Here is a 7,029-nt window from a genome sequence, read left to right as displayed (position 1 = left end):
CAAACCCTTTGTAGTAAAGCTTTATTAATTTCTACATTAGCATGATTTTTCCTTACCTCCCAAAAGTGAGGAAGAAACTGAGGCATGTATGCTGAGGATCTCAAGATCCCAAAAGCAGGTGGGAACACAACTTGCTCTTGTACCTGCTAAATTCTTTTTCATTTGGTGTCCTGTAAACAGATAACTTTCTGCGGGCTGAGCATTGAGGTAAAGCTGTACAAGCATAGTCAGCTGCTACAGAATATGGTGCAGTGTGTTTTCCTGTCTATCTTACTCTCATATGGTGTCCTGTACATGCTTAACAGCTGCTGGTTACACACAGAGTTATTCTCTTGGTCTGCAGTAGAATGAACATCTGGTCAAGTGAGGCTTCTGTTATTCTAAATTCTTGTATGGACTTGTGCCTTGGCTGTCCTGGTATAAAAGTCTGACTTAAAAACTTCAGCTTGCCTAAGCCTGTGTAATTGTAGGAAAGGATGTTACTTGTAAAGTCAGATATTAAACATACTAGTTATAGCTGGAGACTAGAAAAGGCTAGTTGCTATTATAAATCTGGTAAATACTGCCCTTCCAGCAATCATAAATCTTACCAGATCCTTTTCACATGCAGCTCCATTTTATAGATGTAAAAGCTAAGGTTCAGCAAGCGAGCAGGCTTTGCCTAGTTTGCAAAGCCTGAGACTCAGCTCTAGCTCTTCTGCTTCCTAGAGTTTTAAGAACTCCATCATGGTCTCCTTAGTTATAGAAATGAAGATCTGAAGAGATTAAATGTACTTGAATACATACAGATACTTGAAGCAAAGTTCATAGCAAGCTAGAATGATATGGCATGAAATGCAAACATAAGCATGAGAAAATAATCAATGTTTTAACCATAAATGCCTGTTTTCTACAGGAAAAGCCACGTTCTCCTGTAACATTTACAAGCCATCATGTCCCCAGCAAGGATTAACATTTGGCATCGAAGTACTGATCTGGCAAAGAGCTGCCAGTAATGTAATCTCTTTTACAACCAATGACATGCTTAAAGTCTTGACAGACTTGACCTCTGCCCATTGCTAATCTCTCACTTTCTTGCCCATTCAGATGTACATCTTTAAAGAGATGGCACCAAACATAGCAAACATCTAAACTTTAACTGAAGGTGAAACAAGAGCTGCCTAGAGAAAAGCAGGGAGCGGAGGGAAACCTGAGTGTTCCCTACCGACCAGACATGTGCTGGGATTTTGTCCCCATTATGGGGAAAGAGGTGCATGCTCAGTTGCTCATTTGCAGTGACTTTTTCTCCTAAGACAGGAGAACATACCTCTTGGCAAGTGTGGCTATTTGCTTGGTTTACAGGCATACTGAAGAGACCTAACTTTAATCAGACTCTTTATGCTTACAACGTGAACAGTCCTTGATACCAAAGGATTAAACTTAAAGTAGCTGAAGCTCACACATGGAAAAATGATGTATAAAGAAACTTTGTATTTTACTGTATCAGTTTCTGAACTCCCCATTCAGGCGTTTGGTTGAAAAACCAAAGTGACAGATTTACACTATGCTCAGAGAAAATAACAGTCAATCCAGAAAGATTCCAGCTGTCTTTTTTTCCATTTGTATGACAACGAGTCCTGGGACACATGCCAGCTCCCCAGATATTGCTGCTCTGCAGTCTAGTTATTCTAACTTCTGGCAACTGGTTATTTGACCTTTTGGTGGCTTGTCATTTTAATATCACTTTCTCTATGTGGATAATCTAGCGGGAATCCCTCCTTTATAATGCAACAGTCTATACATGGTAATTAGCCAGAACAGTGAAGTATTGTGCTGTTAAGTCCAGCACTGAGCCACAGCTGAGGAGCACTTACTGTGGTTGGAAAGCACAAAAAATATGGTTTAGTCTCCTGTTAGTGAATTAGTGGTCCCAGGGCACTGGCAGAAAAGTCTAATCTTTTCTATGCCGTGTGTTATGTACCAGTTTTTGGATTGCTCTCTAAAGCCATGTGATAGCAATCTTCTCCCAGATGACTGCAACCCAGGCTCTGAAGGAGACACAAAGCACACATCAGCTGAGTAGCTTCAGCTCTCAAAGCTTTTGCTTCCTTATGGGTGATGAGTTACACCACTTTTGTGTAAGAAACCAGTCAGGTGTAAAAACTTATCTGTATTCTTCTGTCCCATTACCAGTGATTACGAAGTGGCATAAAAGCCAGTGGTGTGCTCTGAATCCCATAGAGATCCTTCAGTGAGTGGCCTGTACTGTTGGATGAGGGTTTCTTTTCATTAGCTTCCAAAACAGCCTAAAAGCATCTCAGAAGAGCCTAGCGTCTCTAGACAGTCGAATATTCTGATGCTGTACTCAGTGAAAAAGCATGCAAGCAATCTCAACAACAAAAAAGTGGCCAAATATCTTTTATTTAAGGCCGTATTTCATTGTAAATGCTATGTTCACAATGAGCAGTCAGGGCAGAAAAGGATCTTAGGAAGTGGTGTATTCAGTTTGACATGGACTTAAGTAGATTTCAGAGTAATCCATTATGCATCAAGTGTTTAATCGACATAATTAATATTTTTAAGGGGAGCCATTTACATTGTATGTTCTCTACGCATTATTTACAATTTCAACAGTAACAGTTAATGCTCTGTGACAAACTATATTGTTTCCAGCTTGTTATCCATTCATAACAAGGTCAATCTATTACCATTATTTTTGTGAATGTAGCTGTTACCTTGAGGCAAAAAGTTAATTGTAAATTACGGAGGAGGGATTGAGTTTTTTCAACTGTACTCACTGTAATGTATGATAATGGTGCTATTTTATGAAACATTTACATTTAAAAGCATTTTGTTATTCATATCAGACGTGCTGGACAAATTCACTTCCAAACTTTTCATGAACTTAATGGGAAGAGCCATTTGAGAGGATGCAGCTGAGCATTTCATAACTGCAGCAGTTAAAACCAGATGTGGTCTCATCTATTTTTCCCCTATGTCTGGGACTGATTCCTCTGCCATTACTGTCCAACACAGCTCTGAGAGGTGCTTAGTGCTCAGAAGCTGGAGCAGATATGATCGTAATTTAGACCAACGCTTTAGCTTTGCATCACAAGAGCAGTCTGTAAGAGATACATCTTAAGATTTTATTTGGCCTCTCATCTACACAAAGTACATAGAACATTTTGGGTTGTCTTGCACAATTTCTACTGTTGCCTGATTCCCTAAGAGACAAAGTCATTGTATGTTTATGCTGACTTGTGTGCTCTCACCTGAGCAAAAGTCAAAATGAATGTGGCATTGCTACCTCCTCAGCTCTGTTTCCCAGATCTCAGTAAAAGCTGTCATTTGTAATGCTATGCAAAAAAGGAGAACAATCTTAAAATCTTTCCCACATAATTTTAATGATTCATCTCAAGGCAAAGCCCATGAGTTTCCATTGGAATGTATACTTGTCTATCTGAACGGAGAGATGACACCACTAGTCCAGTGCTTCTGCTGAGCCCCAGATGTGGCAGCTTTGTCCTCATCTTCAGTCTCCATGTCAGCTGTCTTCTGCATTTGTTCTTTGAATGAGGTGACTGACTTAACCACATTTCATTCTGGTTTCAATTATGAAACTGACATTGAATCTTCACAATCACTTCCAGAATAATAGAAGATAAACTTGTAGACACTGAATATTTTGAGATTTCTAAAGAGAGCAAGAAAATGACATTGAACAGATGCAGAAACATATTTCTGGTAGCACAGGAATAAAAGTGGCATCTTAGAGTTCTGTCTTCCTTCCTCTATTGTGGAGTAAGCAAGTGAAGCATGTTGGGGTATTTGTCTAAATGACCCTATAAAAATGTGTTCTAACTTCTCAGTGATGAAGTTTGTGGTATGCTAGCGGTGCTTGGGTGAAAAGAAATTGATTTCCTCTGAAATTTTATGGGGAACAATTTAAATTATCTGTTGTTCGAGCATCGAAAGGCTCACTTGAAAAAATCTATTCCTTTCTTTAAGTCCTAATGAAAAATAAATTTATCAAGCTCGTGTCTTCTATCTGAAAGACTTACTATGCTGAATCAAGACCAGTTGTTTGTTGTTGTTTTTCTCAGCATGCAATCAAACTTATAGGCATTGTCAAGAAATAGCATATTTAGCTTGGGAAGGGTTAAGCACCATTATTTGTGGTCTCCATCACTGGTAGCATGTTCAAAGTGCACAAAGCTCAAGACATGTGCATTCTTCGTCCAATAACTTGTCCAGTAATTGGTATATTGATTGCTAATGTCATCATGTTTTAGTATATATAAACCCTCTCACTCTATCATACAGCCGCCAACAATCCAAGAAGTCATTGTTTATTCATTGTAACTCCCAAACTGGCCGTGTCAGATTCTGCTTGAGGCCTTGCTGATAAAAATCAGCAGATGATTGGGCACACACATTCTTAACATGGCTGACCCATGACATCTTAGGGCCAGCAGGGAGCCTGTCATTATGTGTACAATACTCCTCTTTCTTTCCCCTTATCTATTCCCAGATGACTTTGAGATTTTTATTAACTCATTAATGACTGAAGATGTCATTAAAGAAAGTGGAGGGATAAGAGGAGGACAGTGGAGAAGGACATTTTGTTTGTTTGTTTAAAAGTGGAAAGCAGAGAGTCATTGGCTCCAGATAAGGAAAGACAGAGCTTAAAGACGAAACTGAAACAGAACCAGGGGAATGTATATTCATTTATTAGGGTGCCTATAGCTAAGCCTTGGAGGGAGAACAGTGGGGAAAACATTACTGGGCCACTTTTGAAATACAGTTAAGACAAGAGGGAGAGATTTCTCCACAAAAAGAAATAGCCCAAAAAAAGGCTGCTCAGGTTTCTGTAGTTTAGGTAGTCTTTGCAGGCATGGTGGGATGTGTTCCTGGCACTGTCTAGGTGTTCAAATTACAGAATACGAAACTCATTCCAAGCATGCATTTTATCCAATGCCTTTAAAATATGCTACTTTATATGGGGAAATAGTATCTGCTTTTTTTGTTTGTTTGTTTTTCTTGTAAATACATCAGTTGAACAGATACTGAACACCATTATATAGCAATCACACCTGCAGTTCTTTTCCATATTTTCTTGCGTCCAAAGAATTCTGTCTGTAAATGTAGCAAACTGTTGGATGTAAGTATGCATATTTTTGTGGGTAAGGTTTGATTGCATTAAGATGGTGCAGTACTTTCCAGTGAGTTTGCTCACAGCTTCCGATTCTAAGGCAGTCAGTTATTAAGCTTCCTTTGAATTCTGGATAAACAATTAGTCCCAGACTATGTGCTTATCTTCCATTTTAAAAATATTGCCTATTTTTTTTTTTCATTTCTCTTCAGAAGATCTCACATTTGATATTTATATTGGGATCTGAATTCGTGTGACAGAGGCTTTTTTTCACCCGAAATTTGGGTGTTTCCTATAATCTGAGGCCTGTTGGTTTAGAACCAAGGACTTAATATTTGGAGGATTGGAATTTTATTTTAATTATTGCCATTTGTAGATTGACTGAGGAACAGTAAATGCTGTTCTGTCTCAGGCAGCTGCCCTCCATATGGTTGTTGATCTCAACCTAGAAATCTACAATGTGATTGTAGTGGCACGGGGTGTTACAGTGACATAGATATAGATGTCATCTGCATTGGTTGGCCTTTAATAATCCTTGTTTTAATGTCTGTTTTTTTGATGAGCGGGTGAAAGATGAGTATTTTTCCCTGAAGGACCCCCAGCTATTGATATAAAAGTAATAGAAAAAACTCATTGTGTGGGACTACAAATCACTAAGTCCAACTAACATGGCCATCTGCTTACTGCATCTTATAAGCTGTGGCTAGTGACTCTGTAGTCAGGTATGGCAGTCTGACCTTCCTGGCAGGCAAAAAAAAGAAAGGATACCACAAACTCATCAGCATTTGCTGCCTTAATCAGCTATGCCTGAGTTAAATCAGTGTGCCTCATACCTCATGCACCTCGTTGCAAGGAAGCTTTCCTTCCCCCCCTTAGGTTCTGGCATGCAGACTCTCTCCCATTGTGTGCTGAAGTGAGAACCTGTGATGAATCTCTAGGTAATGGACTGTTGCTTTGACAAACTGCTCCTCTAGTGAAACACATGCCTGTCTTGGTGACGGTAATAGCAAAGTGCGGATTTTGTGGAAGAAATAGAGGCTTTGAGGGCTACAGCACCAGACTCCGAGTCTATAAATTGCTGGACTGGGATGTTCGATGCCTTTTAATATTTTCAAACATCCAGTAGAGTAATGAAAGAACTGTAGGACTATCCTGATGTGAGATCTCGGGAGAGTTGTTTTCAGAGATCATGGGAGCTCACAACTTGTTTAAGAACATGAAGTCCTATCCAAGTAATAGCTGGAAATAAGTTGCTTGATTTTTCTGTCCCCAAAGACAAATTCTTGTAATAGCAAAAGTGTAAAATCCAACAAAGAGAGGCTTGATACTTTCAGATGCTGCAGTCACTTCATACTGGAAAAAAGGCATACTGACAGTGAAACTATTTGGGGTAAATAATGAGGACAGACTTCCCAGAAATAAACTGGCATGGATTTGGCCATGAGATGTCAGATTTGTAACTTGGGAAATGAAATCTTCTATATACTGGAAAGCAGGCCCTACCCCGGCATGGCAATTCAGCCTCCTGAGCCGCAGGGATTTCTTTATAAGCAGTAGTATATTAAATGTGGAATCGGGTAGGCCAAAGGGACAGCGGTAAAACAGACAGTGTGCAGTGACCAAAAATGAGCTCAAGCCAGACACACTAATTACTTATTGGTAATTTTGTTTTCCTATGGAGTTGGTTATTAGCTCTTGCTCCTGGAGAGTAAATGCCTTTTCTGTCACTTCAGTTTTGCATCCAGTATTTTTTCCAGTTTAACAGAAGTTAGGAATGCAGTTTTTGTCTATTTACCTGGTTCAGTACCTGTATCAATGTAGAGGCAAAGGTTGAATTTCTACACTGCGCACATTGCTGGCATGGGCTGAGGAAGAGCACTTTTAGACAGGCCTAGGTC

The 7,029-nt window shown here is 39.5% G+C and overlaps 1 long non-coding RNA gene across 8 annotated transcripts in view; it reads right to left on the bottom strand.

Moving 5' to 3' along the window:
• Positions 1-2,386: 2,386 nt before the first annotated feature.
• Positions 2,387-7,029, bottom strand: part of LOC140256688 (uncharacterized) — a 40,381-nt gene continuing 35,738 nt past the window's right edge. For all 8 annotated transcript variants that reach the window (XR_011904829.1, XR_011904835.1, XR_011904837.1 and 5 more), the window contains one exon: positions 2,387-3,673. This is a non-coding gene — a long non-coding RNA (uncharacterized lncRNA). The remainder of the gene's footprint in view (positions 3,674-7,029) is intronic.

This window comes from Excalfactoria chinensis, chromosome 10, assembly GCF_039878825.1.
Source record: "Excalfactoria chinensis isolate bCotChi1 chromosome 10, bCotChi1.hap2, whole genome shotgun sequence".
NCBI classification, from domain to species: domain Eukaryota; kingdom Metazoa; phylum Chordata; class Aves; order Galliformes; family Phasianidae; genus Excalfactoria; species Excalfactoria chinensis.
This window is presented reverse-complemented; position numbering and strand designations above follow the sequence as displayed.